At 42.5% G+C, this 15,207-nt stretch overlaps 1 long non-coding RNA gene across 1 annotated transcript in view; it reads left to right on the top strand.

The window, feature by feature from the left end:
* The first annotated feature begins 6,785 nt into the window (after positions 1–6,785).
* LOC101903557 (uncharacterized) overlaps positions 6,786–15,207 on the top strand; it is a 250,125-nt gene continuing 241,703 nt past the window's right edge. Inside the window, exon 1 of the long non-coding RNA XR_003029449.2 lies at positions 6,786–13,658. This is a non-coding gene — a long non-coding RNA (uncharacterized lncRNA). The remainder of the gene's footprint in view (positions 13,659–15,207) is intronic.

The raw sequence follows: 15,207 nt of genomic DNA, 5'->3' as shown, positions 1-15,207 counted from the left end.
GAAACGTGTTCTGCCTACAATATGAAATAGAGGAAGTGTAAAAGATCCAGAACAGACTTATCTCAAAGTATGTTGCATAACTCCCTGTGGTCTTCCCACCATTGTTCACCAGCCTTTTGTCCATAAGCATTCTTTCGATGGTATCGGAAGCCCCCATTCTGGCAAATTGGGGGTGTCATTGGTTTCTGCTGCTGCTGCTAAGTCACGTCAGTCGTGTCCGACTCCTAGCGACCCCATGGACTGCAGCCCACCAGGCCCCTCCGTCCATGGGATTTCCCAGGCAAGAGTACTGGAGTGGGGTGCCATTGCCTTCTCCAAGTCCCTACCCAAATAGCCTGGGGCTTCCAGGTGACTTAGTGGGCCACAGTCCATGGGGTCACAAAGTGTTGGGCATACACACACTCACACACCCAGATAGCATAAGGGGAATTAAGAGGTCAAGACCATGATAACTCCATCTCTGTGACTTGGTATGAAAGGAGGGTATCTTTCCTCATAGTGGATCTCACCTTTAGGAGTGTTTCATGTTCTGTTTAGAGAGATCTGTGGGCTAGTTTGTGCAATGCAGTTCTTCTCCTTTTTGCCTGGGTACAAGATGAGTAAAACACCAGATCCAGTCATATAGCCTCTATGCTGCTGACAAATAAGATGCTTCTACCTTCAGTTTAGTTTCTCTCTCAACACAAAGAGTACTCTGTTAGTCACCTAGAGCTGGGTTGCCTGTGATAACCAGGCTTTTCTGAATTAGAAAAATGAATAACGCACCGTTTTACCAATATATCTTAGCCAAAGAACTGGGAGGGGAAGAAGTTTTTCTGTGATTTCAGTCTTTCAATTGAAATAAGATGTTTCTGAGGTCTTCTCCATGTAAAAATAATAATAACAATACCATTTGTTTATTTATTTGCATACAATACTGTGATCAGGAACTTGCTACTTCTCCAGAGAAACTGCTTGCAAAGCCTCATTGAGGTGCCCACTTACCAGTTCACACTGACCGCTCCCTGCGGTCTCTCGTGGTGTGGGTGATACTTTCATGTAATACAAGCGCCAGAAAAGGGAGCTGGATCAATTCTCTCTGTTTAAATTCTAGTCTTGGTTGGAATGATTCCCTTAGGCACCCACAGCTCTAGGTTCTTTCTGACTAAAAAGTATAGCAAATATTCTCAGAGCTGTTCACATTAGGATTAAAAAAAAAAAATCTAAAAAGTATCCTTGCCCTTTAAATGTCAGAGATCAACCTGGGGATCTTTCTCACTTTCAGGTAGTAGATACGGCTTCTTTGTGGTGTGAGCTTCAAACTTGTTGGGAGGAGAATGTTGTTGAGACTTGTCATTAATTAATCATGTTTACCATGTACGACCTGGGTCATTTGATAGTCCACATGGAAGTAAGAGAGGAGAAAATAGCATAAATACATGACCCCTTGGAAGCTGTTTTCTGTGGAAATATTTGAGTAGGCAGTTGAAATCAAGGTAAATATAGGAAGAATAGGAGTTGGGAGGGCTTCCCTGATGGCTTAGTGAGCAAAGAATCCACTTGCAATGCAGGAGACACAGGAGGCGTGGGTTCAACTCCTGGATTGGGAAGATCCCCTGGAGAAGGAAATGGCAACCCATTCCAGTATTCTTGCCTGGGAAACCCTATGGACAGAGGAGCCTGGTAGGCTACAGTCCATAGGGTCGCAAAGAGTCGGACACAACTGAGCGAGTAAGCACAGCACAGCACAGGAGTTGGGAAGAAAAGAAGGGCAGAATGTAACCATTTTCTTTCCACCTAGCACTGCGCTTAGACACGACAGTCTGTAGCACAGTGCCTGCTAAGATCCTTGCGGAATCTAAGTGCCTTGCTGAATGAACAGAATGAATAAATGGGTGGATGTCAGATACTGAGCTTTCTAATATGGTAGCTTCAAATTGTGGTAAATTTGTTGTGTTCCATCTCGGTGCTATAGAAGCCCAGGAAAGACCTTTCAGAAACTGAGCATGTGCTCTGCAGTGTCTGGATAGGACCAACTTCTGTAGTTCTCTTTCTCTCTCTTTTTTTATTGGGGTATAGTTGCTTTACAATATTGTACAGTAAAGTGAAGCGGCTACATGTATCCATGTCTCCCCTCCCTCTCAGCTCTCCCTCCCCGCCCCATCCCACCCACCTAGGCCACCACCGAGCACTGACCTGAGCTCCCTGTGTCCGACAGCAGGTTCCCACTGGCCATCCATTCTACACATGGCTGTACACATATGTCAATCCCAATCTCCCAATTCATTGCACCCTCCTCCCTTGCCCTGGGCCCACACATCTGTTCTCTACGAATGCATCTCTGTTCCTTCCCTGCAAATAAATTCATCTGTACCATTTTTCTAGATTCCACATCACATGTTAATATATGATATTTGTTTTTCTCTTTCTGATTTACTTCACTCTGTTTAACAGACAAATGAATGGATAAAGAAGATGTGGTACATATATACAATGGAATACTACTCAGATAAAAAGGAATGAAATTAGGTCATTTGTAGAGAACATGGATGGACCTAGGGTCTGTTACACAGAGTGAAGTAAGAAGAGAACATTAATTCCTACTGTTCTCTTTATCCAGAGGCTGAAGGAACCTTCTTGCCTGCAACTGGAATATTGTTGCCAGTTTCAACAAAGAATCTATGTTGCCTAAGGAAACCAGTGTTTCCTCTTCCAGCATTCAGTCTTGGCTCCTTTGCCTGAGAGGGCTGTTCTTAGAAATGTCCTCCAGAGACTTTTCTATTAAACTAGGATGCAAAATGCATTGCGGTGTAATTCTGCTGCCGAGGTCCTATGAAAGGAATGAGTTGGGACAGATGCAGCAAGGTATTAGGACACATTTTCCCCATTCTTCATCCTGCACAACCCAGAAGTGAACTTATTTTCATCAAGATGACCCAATTCTTAGCATGTTTTTCTACCCACTTTTACCCATAATACTTTCAAATCACTGTCTTTAATTCAAACTGTGCAGAACAACAAGAAAATGAAAAGAAGATAAACTGGTTGATCAAAAGCAAAATGGCATTTAATTAAAACTAAGATGGCAAATTCATGGAAAATAAAAGTATTTTACTAAAAAAAAAAAAAAGAAACAGCCCTGTGATTAAACTTCAGGGCCACAAAGAGCATCACTGTCCTTTTGAGGTTTTGAGTGTATTTCATTTGTACATTGGAAGCAATTATTTGTCACATTGTTGATAATCTGTCTACTAAATTGTGCACTCAGCACTGCCATCATTTTAACCTTTTTTAGTCAACAGGCTTTCATCTTTCTGCACTTTTATCAAATTTCTGAGTAGTAGTTTATTTTCATAAGCTTTTAATTAAAAAAATTAAAATATAGTTGATTTACAATGTTGTGTTAATTTCTACTGTACAGCAAGGTGATTTATATATTCTTTTGTATGTTCTTTTCATTATGGTTTATCTCACGATATTGAGTATGGTCCTCTGTGCTATACAGTAGGACCTTGTTGTTTACCCATCCATCTGCTAACCCCAAACTCCCAGTCCATCCTTCCCCCACCACATCCCCTTTGGCAACCACAAGTCTGTTCTGTGTCTTTTTCCCAGCTAGATTTATTTGTGTCGCAATCCACTTATTTCACTAGGTATCTTCATTCGCGTAAAGTGTCCGCCTTCTCTGTTTCTTTCCACTACCTTGACCCCACACTCATCCTATGTCAGAATCAGGACACAGAGCAGTTCCGACCCTGAAATAAGAGGCTGGCTCTTAATTATTCTTCCCCAATAATCTTGAAAGATTGAGGATGAAAGGTTATGCCTAGAGAAATTCCTCTTTACATTCCTAAAACTGCATCAGAGAAACTGCTAAATTTAATCAATGATCCACAGTCTTTTTAAGTAAAGAATTTTCTGTGTGTATCTAACAATCTTGTTGGGATCTTTTGTGGCAAGACAGTGTGATGAGAAATAAACATTCCCTATGGTCCGATGTATTGGGTATGCTCTTGGAAACGTGGGAGGGACTGTTTGCCAGCAAGTCTTGGCAGTTTTGAGAGATAACTGGCCAAGTCATAAGGGAATGAGAAGAAGAAGTTTATGTAAAACCGAGTCCAGCATTGTGTATAAAACACAGGTCTCAATGTAAAGAAATCTGTTGCCTTAAAATCTTGGGAAATATATCACCACATCTTGTCTTTACTACACAGATAACCCACACAAGTAGCCTCTTCTTAAAAAAAAAAAAAAAGGTTTTTTTTTTTTTGAAATAAGAATATAAGAAAATCAAGATGATCTTAAAGAAATGGATCTCTATATATTAATTTTCTCCTTGATTTTACTTTTAAGAGTTAAAACAACATTTCAGGAGAGAAATGTGGAGAAGGATAAAAGGGAAATCAATAAAGTTATTCTGTGACTTTTCCCAGGAGGGAGCTGTGTTAATCGAGAATGGCTTGCTTGGCTATATATCAAGTCCAAGGAGACCAGAAGTTGATTTTGAACCAGATTTCCCCGCTAGACTGAAGAAAATAAATATGTATATTGATGTATATACATGTGTGTGTATGTATATGTTATTTAGTTGCTAAGTCATGTCCAACTCTTTGTGACCCCATGGCATGTAACCTGCCAAGTGCCTCTATCCATGGGATTTCCTAAGCAAGAATACTGGAGTGGGTTGCCATTTCCTTCTCCAGGGGATCTTCCCCACCCAGGGATCAAACCCACGTCTCCCGCATTGGTAGGCAAGTTCTCTACTACTGATCACCAGGGAAGCCCATACGTGTGTGTGTGTGTATACAGATATAGATATAATTTTATAAGAATGGTTTATGTTTGTATTTATACTATTATATACATTTTATCGGGCTTCCCAGGTGGTGCTAGTAGCAAAGAACCTGCCTGCCAATGCAGGAGATGTAAGAGAAATGGGTTTGATCCCTGGCTCAGGAATATCCCACTCTAGCATGGCAACCCACTCCAGTATTCTTGCCTAGTAAATCCTGCAGACAGAGGAGCCTGGTGGGCTATAGTCCATGGGGTTGAAAAGAGTCAGACACGACTGAAGCAATTTAGCATGCATGTACATACATTTTACTATATATTTAAAATATGTGTGAATGTGTATACACACATATTTAAAAAGTAGGTAAGAGTAATTTCTTTAGATAACTAGTAATACCAGACAAAATTCTTCTTATCATATTTTATGTATTTTGATTTAGATAATTTTACACTTTATAAGTTTCTTTTATAAGACTTTTGACTCCAAAAGAAGGCAATTGGTTACAAGAGCCTAAAGAGAGAGAAAAGGGAATGGGAACCAGAGTTCCTGACTCTAGGCAAGTGGACACGTCTGTGACCACCGGAAATCTTCTGAAGAGTCTCTGTGTCATTCATGTGGTCATTTTCTCTTGTGATCACATTACAGAAATTTTTAGCAGGTGTGATTTCAGCCTGGAAGTCAAGATGGCCAGGAGACAGTTGGGACCCCAACTGCTGGGCGGGGATGCCATGGCCCCATGTTTATCAAAGCAGTGGTGGTATCTTTGTGGCCAAACTGGAACGGCGTAGTTGGTCGGGAGACAGGATACCTAGGAGTCAGGCCTGACTTTACCTCCACAGTGTGATCTTGAGTGAGTTATCCATCCTTCCTGAACTTCAGTTTCCTTGATTATGAAATGGCGTGGATACTGATTCTTGCCCCTTCCCAGCAACATGCTGATTTGCTGCCCAAGAATCTTGTCAAAATTTCTTGTTCTACTCAGTGATCAGGAGATTTTGGAGACAAGCTAATGATCCTTTTAGTGACCTAACCTAGTGTGGTGAAACCCCCCGTACTGATTCTGAGCTTCTTTCTTCTCTTGTATATTCAGACTCTAAGTTGTTTTTAACATCACCTAAGATACTGTCTTTATTTTCTAAATCCCATGTATATCATAACTGCTAAGAAACTATTCTTGTACATAATAGAATCTAACCAGAGAGGGACAGGACAATTCTAGAATTTTCCTGGAGGGAACTTAGGAATTCACCTAATCTAATCTTCTCATTTTATAGTTGTGGGAACTAATGATCTGAGAGGTAAAATATCTTGTCCAGAGATAAGCAGAGAACTCATGTCTCTTTAACTTTTCATTTCTATGTTCTTTCCATTGATTCATGTGTCTCGGGATCACTGTAAACCAGAAATATAACTTAATGTTCTAGAAAGCAGACTAGACCAGGGTGTATAAGCCTTTGATTTTCCCCAGGGCCAGATTTGAACTCTGTGCACATCCTGGCCAGCGGGGTTGTAACATTCTCATGAAGGATGAAGAACTCAGGGTTGTCAGAGCCTCTTCTTTGCCCCTTCTTGCCCCATAAGACCCAGTCCAGAATCTGGATCCAACTGAACTCCTGCCTTTCTATGTTTATTTTGGATGAGGTTGCATTTGCCCTTTATCCTGTAGGGCTTACATTTTATCTTCCAGTCGACTTTCCTCATTTTATATTCAACATTCCTGAGAATCTGCCTTGTGATATGTCATGGTGCGATGGGCTAGATACACAGTCTTCACCGCAGTCACAGTGCAACAGGTCCTGAATAAGAGTTGCTTGCAGTGCTCGGGGCCTCTGAGGAAAGAGAGACTGAAGTCATCCAAAGGAGACAAGGAAGAGAGCAGACAGCGTATTCATTCTCCTTTCTTGTCAGCACAGAAAGGTTCATTCTGTGCAGTGGTATTTTCCAGACTAATGTCTTCCTTGTTTTCAGTAGAAGAAGAGGAGGAGGAATATGTCAGACCCTCTCCCCGCACCCCGCCCCCTGCCCCCCACCCACCTGCCCATCTTCAGGTCTGCTTCGGTCTTACTTGGCTTGTTTTCCATGAATTGTCTGAACCAAGCTGCTTCCTGATCCTTCACTCATTTCTTACCACACGATGAAAAACAGTCACCAGGGCCCAGAGATACACATGTATCAATATATATGTAGATGAGTTGGAAGGAAGATATGTCCACCCAGTATTTCCTCCCTTACTTTAGTTTTCTGATCTGTTTTCTCTGCTTTTTTAAAAAACTTGACAACTAGATACCTAGATGTTTCCTAGAAACACCCAAAGCATTATTAACGCTTTAAACAGAATCTAAACACCAGCCAGATGTTCTGTTTAATTTTCCAAATACTTTTTCTCCTTCCTTACCTTAGAAGCTTTCTCTCTTTTCCATGCAGTTCAAGATATGGATTTTGAGTCACTATGCTCATGGCAGGAGAAGAAAATCATCATTTAAAGGTTGATCATGTCTATATCACCAGTCCACAGGCCTGAGTTATATAACATTATAACCCTAGATGAGGTTAAGTTCCCAGAAATGTACAGAATGAGCAATAATTTGTAAAGCACCCGTTACGTGGCAGGCACAGTTCTAAGCACAGTAGAATCAGAATCGGCATGCTTGCAGGTGAACCCCTTGCAAACTTGAGCATATAGACCCAGAAGTCCATAAACTGAACAGTCCAGAGGAATGGGGGTAGACAGTCAGGCTATCACGGTGAATCTTCAAAGACCTAAGAATGCTGAAAGAATTTACTCAGCCTCCTCTAGTGTGGGAATGCAAGTTGGCCTCAAATTGTAGTTGGTTTGCTCCAGGCTGGCCAGCACTGGAGCGCACCGTCCAGCATTCCTGGAGGGCAAAGTATCAGACTGCAGGCGACGAGCCTGGCTCCCTCCAACATAGTTCTCTGTGGCCCTCGTGTCATTGCTCACTGCAGCATGGAGAGAGTCCTTGAGAAGTGTCAAACACGGCAAATATAAAATCTCGGAGGTAGCAGCTTCGACCCTTAAAACATTCCTTGGCTTCTCCTCAGAGCGCTCCCAATCCTCTGCTCTCTGCTTTCATCTCTGCAGGAATTCTGGTACCGTGCTGCACCTCAGTCCCAAAAAACATGTTTGAAAATGTTTCTGTGTTTTAGTTTTTCTAATTCCGCATGCTCAGCATTTTTGGAACTCACCTATTTTACAAATGCTCAAGTAGACACAATCGTATCTTTCTGGAAGCTCTTCCCAGCTGCTCTATTGTTAGTTAATAATGGGGGAAACCAAGGTGTCCAGAGCATGATAATACTTTTGTTTGTTTTGTTTTTAATTATTTTTAATAGAAGGATAGTTGCTTTACAGAACTGTGTTGGTTTCTGCCATACATCAGCATGAGTCAGCCTTGGTGTCCATGCGTCCTCTCCCTCTTGAACCTCCCCGCCACTTCCCACCCCATCTTACCCCTCTGTGCTGTCACAGAGCCCTGGCTTGAGTTCCCTGAGTCATACAGAAAACTCTCACTGGCAAACTGTTTTACATATGGTAGTGTGTATGCTCCCATGCTTCTCTGTTTGCCCCACCGTCTCCTTCGCCCCGCTGTGTCCACAAATCTGTTCTCTATATCTGCGTCTCCATTGCTGCCCTGCAAATATGTTCATCGGTACCATCCCAGAGCATGATCATTCTTAACGATACTTTCGATTTACAGCAGACTCAATCTGGATGAACCTGAGGCAGTTCATACATACTAGTTCATCTTTCCCCACAACAGCTGGTTCAGAGATCTAGATTCTCTTCTTGGTTCTCCAAGAATCCTTCTTGGGGAAATATACTTAGCCATGAACAGCCTTGGTTCCCAACTATGAAACAGGAATAATGATATGAGGGTGTTTGCTTCCCTGCTTCCTTGTCCTAACCCTTTAGAAAGTAAACAGGTTTAAAAGATCCAAAAAGTCTGAGATTGAAGGAGTTATGTCTTAACTTTATGACCCTTAATGGAAAAGTGAGAGAGAGTATTAGAAACTTGACTGGAAACCCTGAAATCTGAATTGTAATTGATTCTCCTCTTTTTTTAATATTCCTGTATTGGCTGCCCAGGGTCTTAGTTGTGGCATGTGGAATCTTTCAGCTGTGCCATATAAACTGTTAGTTGCAGAATGTGGGATCTAGTTCCCTGACCAGGGGTTGAACCCAGGCCCCCTGCATTGGGAGTGCACAGTCTTAGCCACTGGACCACCAGGGAAGTCCCTCAATCTCTTCTTGATAATGGGTCACTGCCCTGGATGGATACCTCTCTCTTTTAAATGGAGAGAGTACTGAGCAATACAGTATATCAATAGAGTATTGCAAAGTGCTCAGAGATCCAGAGATGGCGAACACAGTAAAAGGGGCCCAGTCTTCTAAAGAGCATGACTTTGGTCAGCAAAGATGCCTTTAGGGACCATAGAATCAATAGGACTAAATGTAAGGTAAGTACAACCTCCAGGCTCTGCAGCAATTTCAAAGAATATGCACACTCGAGACTGAGTCCCTAGCCTGTACCGTTGCACGTCATCTCTGGACTCTCAGCCTAGTAGCCTTAATCTTCCCAGATCTCAGTGGGTAGAGATGCCTCATTGCTTGCCAGCCTAAACCTAATGACTGAATATAAGGGACCTAGACTGAAGTAAAACTTGGCTCTTAGATGACACACAGCAGCCAAGAGTAATGATCTTTATAATATCAGGTTCAATTCTCTTAGTGCACAGGTAATAGGGATCTCGCCTTTTAGAAGGGCCTGGATCCTCATCCTCTTCCTCTCCCTTTCTCGCTCAGTTTACCCACTATTATACAGGAATGAAAGATTTTTTCTTTTACTTTCTTGGATCCAAAAGTCCAGTGAAACCTACTTCCTCAAATTGCTAGAATTAGGCACTAAGCAATGGACAGTAGTAGACTATGTTTCAGAGAACTTCACAGACCATGAGGGTCGATCAGATAAATTCCAGCTCCTCTATGGAGTTAAGGCTAGAAACCAGGAAAAGTCCTCTGAAACTCACCCAATGAGGAGGCAACAAGATTATTTTATAGATTCATATCAAACAATATTGGGCTTCCCAGGTGGCTCAGTGATAATGAATCTACCTACCAATGCAGAAGACGCGAGTTCAATCCCTGGGAAGGGAAGATCCCCTGGAGAAGGAAATGACAACCCACTCCAGTATTCTTGCTTAGGAAACCCCATGGACAGAGGAGCTTGGTAGGCTACAGTCCATGGGGTCACAAAGAGTCGGACACAACTGAGTGAGCGTGCACACACACACACACACACACACACACACACACACCAGACAGTATTATTAAATATATACACTGAAGCATTATCTTACCATTGATTTCCCCTAATATCCTAAAAGGTTAAAGGAAAGCAAAAAAAAAAAAAAACTTTCCAGTGGGCCACATATTTAGTGACATTACTCAGCCTGAGACACCTGGAGCTGATGTGAGTTTGAGGTATAAAATCCACCAGATAACTCCTTTTGAAACCACTTGAAGTATAGAATCCCTGTACCAGACACTGCTCCCTACTGGTTTAAATTTTCTTTGCTTTTGGACAAGGGCATTGCTAACCAAGCAGCGCATAACTAAGCTTCCTCTTCCTCATCATCCTAGGAAGAATAGTAGGGAGTGTTTTTGTCCATTGATGAGCAACTCTTGCCAACAGAAGTTAGACAGTTCACATCTAAAGCACACAGATGGACTGTGTTATCCATCTGGTTCTCCCATGAGAGATGCCACCCACCCCGAAGGGTACATCTTTAGAAACTGTGTTCCAGGTTAATATAGTGGAAATTACCCCCGCTTGGTGAAGACAGTCACACAGTTGTAACCCGATTCAGTGGTGTCTAAGCTCTGAATGTGCATGGATGGCTGTCAGAGGACAGATTGAATGCTTGCCTGTGCCCCTTGCCCTCTATTCAGAGACAGGGATTCCTCAGATGAAGACCAGCAGAGAAGCTAGCCTCCCTGGGGCACCACTTACCCGTACTTAAATATTCTTTCCTTAGGCAAAAAAAGGAATTGTCCAATCTTTTTGCCGGAAGACATGCTATGAAACCCTGGAGGCTTTAGGTCAAAGAGTCATGAAGCATTTCTACCTTCTCAGCCTCTCTTTCTGAAATGAGGGCATCTCAGCTGAGTTGCTGATCTCAGATCTGGACTCACCCACACCCTCTAAAGTGTAAGAGATCTCTATCCCTGTGTGTAGCTCAGAATAGTCCTTCACGACCACATCATCCTGGATGTGGCTTTATCACGTGACGTTACCTCCTAATTCCCAGAGAGGTGAGATTTCACATGAAATTCATCTGGCTTCCAACAGCACACCTTTGGAACTTTCAGAAGAGATGAAATATATCAAATTGTTCTTTTTCAGAAACACAGACGTGGGTATAGAGGGAACCTCTGTCAGAGTATCATCATGGATAAAAAGAATGCTATTCACCATTAGTTAAATGCTACTTTTATGTGGCATTTTACTAAGCATTATTCCCAAGGCTCTTTAGACATGAATCCAGATCTCTCCAAAAGTTACGATCAAAACTGCACTTACTGGGGGAGAATGGATACATGTGTGTGTGTGGCTGAGTCCTTTCGCTATTCACCGGAAACTGTCACAGCATTGTTCATCAGCTATACCCCCAGTACAAAATAAAAGGGTTTAACAAATTACATTTACGTGAGTGTAAAAGTTCATTCAAAAACTACTTGTTGAGCTCCTGCTACGTGCCAGGTGCTGGGTACTGGGAATACAACCATGGCCGTGTCACAGCCCCATCTTCATTCACCTTTGTCTTTGGAGGTGAAGATAGCAGAGTATTTAGGCAGAGCCATTGCCACAGCAGTGTCCTCTGTCCTCTGGCTAAGGAGATCACACTGCCCAGCACAGGGCCTGATATATAGTCAAGCACTCAATATATGTTATTAGATAAAATGAACTAAATGAAAAAAATGAATAAATGCTAATATAAAGTGTAGAGTATGCCATGCATAATACATAGAAACTAGACTAATTTGAGATGATTACCTATAGAAAGTGTCATTTACACTGGGCAAGGCAATAAGAGTATACTGACGGATAAGAAGGGAACGATCATACTTAAGGAGTTAGACCTGTGTTCAAATCCTAGCAGTGACACTCATGAGCGGGACAATTCTAATTATTCCAAACCTCATCTGTAAAACACTGATGATGGCTTTCAAGGCTGCTCTGAGGATTAAATGAGATATTAGTTATCTATATCCGTCTAGCTCACCAAAGAGCTCCAATAATAGCTTAAGGAGTCACAGAGAGCATAAGTGTAACAGTAAACCACAAAGCACCCAAGTAGTAAGGTTAACAGCACCAGTATTTTGAGCATCAGAGATCAACAAAAAGCTTAAAATCATGGTGGAAGCAAGGGAGAGGTGCCACCTCTCTTAGCCTCCAGCCCACACAAGCCTGGAGGGAGCAGGTGACGTGCAGGGTTTTATCTCCCCCCTCAGGGTCATCCCAGAAGGATTTCGTGTTCAACTTTCAGCTGTAGGACCACATGGCACCTTGCTGTCACTGTTCACAGGATAGTAAATACCCTTCCAGGTAAGCAGATGATCTTAGGGTATTGTGATGTGTGGAGGCCCTTTGTGTGTGTGTGCGACACACACACACATACATAAAAATACAGTTTTAAGGTATAAGTTTCTTGTAACAATTAGCTTTTGTTGCTTTTGTCCTAAATATCATAAATATATGAGAATCCCTTCCTCTGTTCTTTCTTCCATGCATGTACCTCAGACCTTTTCTTGCTGCATTCATGTAGTTAACACACACATACACACATACCCTGTTCTCTACTGGCTTCATCTACTTTTAGGTGAGCTGTTAAAAAGTGCCCTGAGATGCACTGGCTTGCTTTCTATGTTAATGTGGGTGGGGAAAGACCAGGTCGATGGAGATGCCAGCAGTGGACTTGCAGTTTGAGTTTTCAGTCTGAGACATGAGATAGGACTGTATTTTGATATGGCAAAAAAAAAAAAAAAAAAGTCCAAGAAGAGAGTGAGAGAGGTCAAAGAAAGCAGATGGTGGTGCCCAGAGATGAAGAAAGGTTGTGAGACGTAAAAGGATTTGAGACCTAAAAATCTGAGGAGTGGAAAACTAGATGTGCTTAAAATAATGATGGGGGAGAGGGAAAGCAACGGTTTGGACCTGTGAAACCATGCCAGGCACTGAGAGCCAGGGGCAGTGGCAGAAGGGAAGGCCAGGTAAGACAAAGCGGGAATCTGGCTCCCTACAATGCAGCATGGAGCAGGGATACAGAATTTGCTGCAGTGGGAGGTGGGGCCAGTCTGGCACAGTCTGTGGGTTTGAAAGGAGCTGGGCGGGTTGGAGAATGCCAGGCCGCCTTTGTAGTTCTGAGTTCAGAGAGGGGGTGACAAATACTGGGTTTCAGGTCAGAAGCCTGGCTTGGGTGGCTTCTGGAGAAATTTTCTCTCTGCTCCCAAACTCTTACAGTGTGCTCATCACACCGCTGGCCTCCAATCAGAGCATGAACACGTGTCCCAGAGGCCGTCCAAGCAGAGATTCAGCAGTGGTACCTGTTGGCCGACTCATGGGGCCCTTTCCCTTTCCTATCCCCTGGAGGCGGTAAACTGGGCTGAACACAATATCCTTGTATATTTCCCGTCATCCTCCCAACATGCTTCACCTCTCCCAGACTCCTAGGGTTAATCCCCAAGACAACCTTGCTTTGAAAGAAAAAATGTGGTGAGCCTACTTGAAGATTTGGATCCCAGAGGCCTCTTCTCTGTCCTGCCTCAGCCAGACACGGGGCAAAGAGACGGACGTTTACAGAGAAAGAAGCAGTAAGTTCTTGTTGTTGCTTGTTTTCAATGTTTGATTGCTCTCCAGATTTAGGGTCCCTGAAAGCAATGGGCTTTTCTTTTCTTCTTTTTCTCTCCTCTCTCTCTTTTTTTCTTTCTTCTCCTGCAGAAATTAATAATATCCCTTTCCCATCCTGCGGGTGATTCATAAAAGCAATTGCATTAGAAAGTGCTTCTCCGTTGCTGCTTGTAGCCTGGGTTAAAGATATCTGAAGTTGATCTGTGTGTGCCTGTTCGCAATACTGTAATATTTGGAAATGCATCTGCATTTGTGAAAATGATTTGTACTGATGATTCTTCCCTAGAAGAAACACTACATAGCTGGCTGATTGATTGTAATGATGATGAATTTGTCCCTGGACTGGCATGGATGTTTTCTTTGGGGATTTTTGTGCCTATTTGCTACTCATCAAGGGGAAGCACAGACCGAGTTTGGAATGAGGGTGTGGTCCGCCTGATTCAGCTTCCTTCCCGGCCCATCTCTGACTCCTGCCTCCTGCTCCTCCCCTCCCACCCTGGCTCCTCCGATCCTTCCTGAGACTGTCAGTGAAACGGCATCCACCTTTCTTTTCCCTTACTGCCTGTGTTGTGCTCCATCAGGTCAGAGACCACTCCCTGTGATCAAACTCATCACGTTTGTGATCTCAGCATATTTTCAATCCAACTGAAATCAACTCCTTTAGCTTCTTCCATCCTGGGATTATTCATCAACATAGTAAGAGCAATAATAATACTGTATTTAGAAGTTCCTTAGCACATTGCATCTCTGAGAGTCTTACAGATGTTACTAATTAATCTTCACAACACCCCATCCAGGAGCGGTAAATATTAATAACCATAATAGAATATACACACACACGCACACGTGCACACACACACACACACACACACATATGCTAAGGACAGCAAAATAGTTCACTTATTTATCATGGTTCACTTGATACAGTAACTGATATTTTTGAGGCACCCATCATAGATACAATAATTAGAGATGTGCTTTTGTTAACAAAACCACTACCCACTTCTAGCGTACCCTTGGGTACTAAATAATTACCCACTTTGTGTGGTTATCTAGCTCACTAATTACCCACAGAAATTGGGGTCAGGTGTTAACTGCTTGAAATAAGTATCCTCTAAAGACATCGCTGAGTTGTATAGAGAAAATGATGTGTTCATAGCAAAACTTTGGTAAGTTACATATTTGTGTATCTTGGTAAACAGAGTGAATACAGACAGGGATAGATTAGCTCAGAGTGTGAAAATCATGCTGAGCCATTGCTGCAAATATACAGAGGTTTTGGAGAAGCTCAGGAAATGTCATTCTCTATCTACCTTTCCTTCGTGAAGATGATCACAATCGTGATTCCCATAATCTGGACTTCATATATGAGGACACTAAGACAATTGATGATTCTCCTTAGGAATGATTCATTTTGGTGTTACAGGGAGGCACCCAGTGAGTCAAAGATTTTTTTTGACAGCTCCACCCTTTATGATTATTCTAGCATGTTTCTTTTTCTGCATCAGTGTA

The sequence above is a fragment of the Bos taurus genome, chromosome 15 (assembly GCF_002263795.3).
Source record: "Bos taurus isolate L1 Dominette 01449 registration number 42190680 breed Hereford chromosome 15, ARS-UCD2.0, whole genome shotgun sequence".
NCBI lineage: Eukaryota > Metazoa > Chordata > Mammalia > Artiodactyla > Bovidae > Bos > Bos taurus.
Note: the sequence above shows the minus strand (reverse complement) of the source record. Positions and strands in the feature narration are given on the sequence as shown.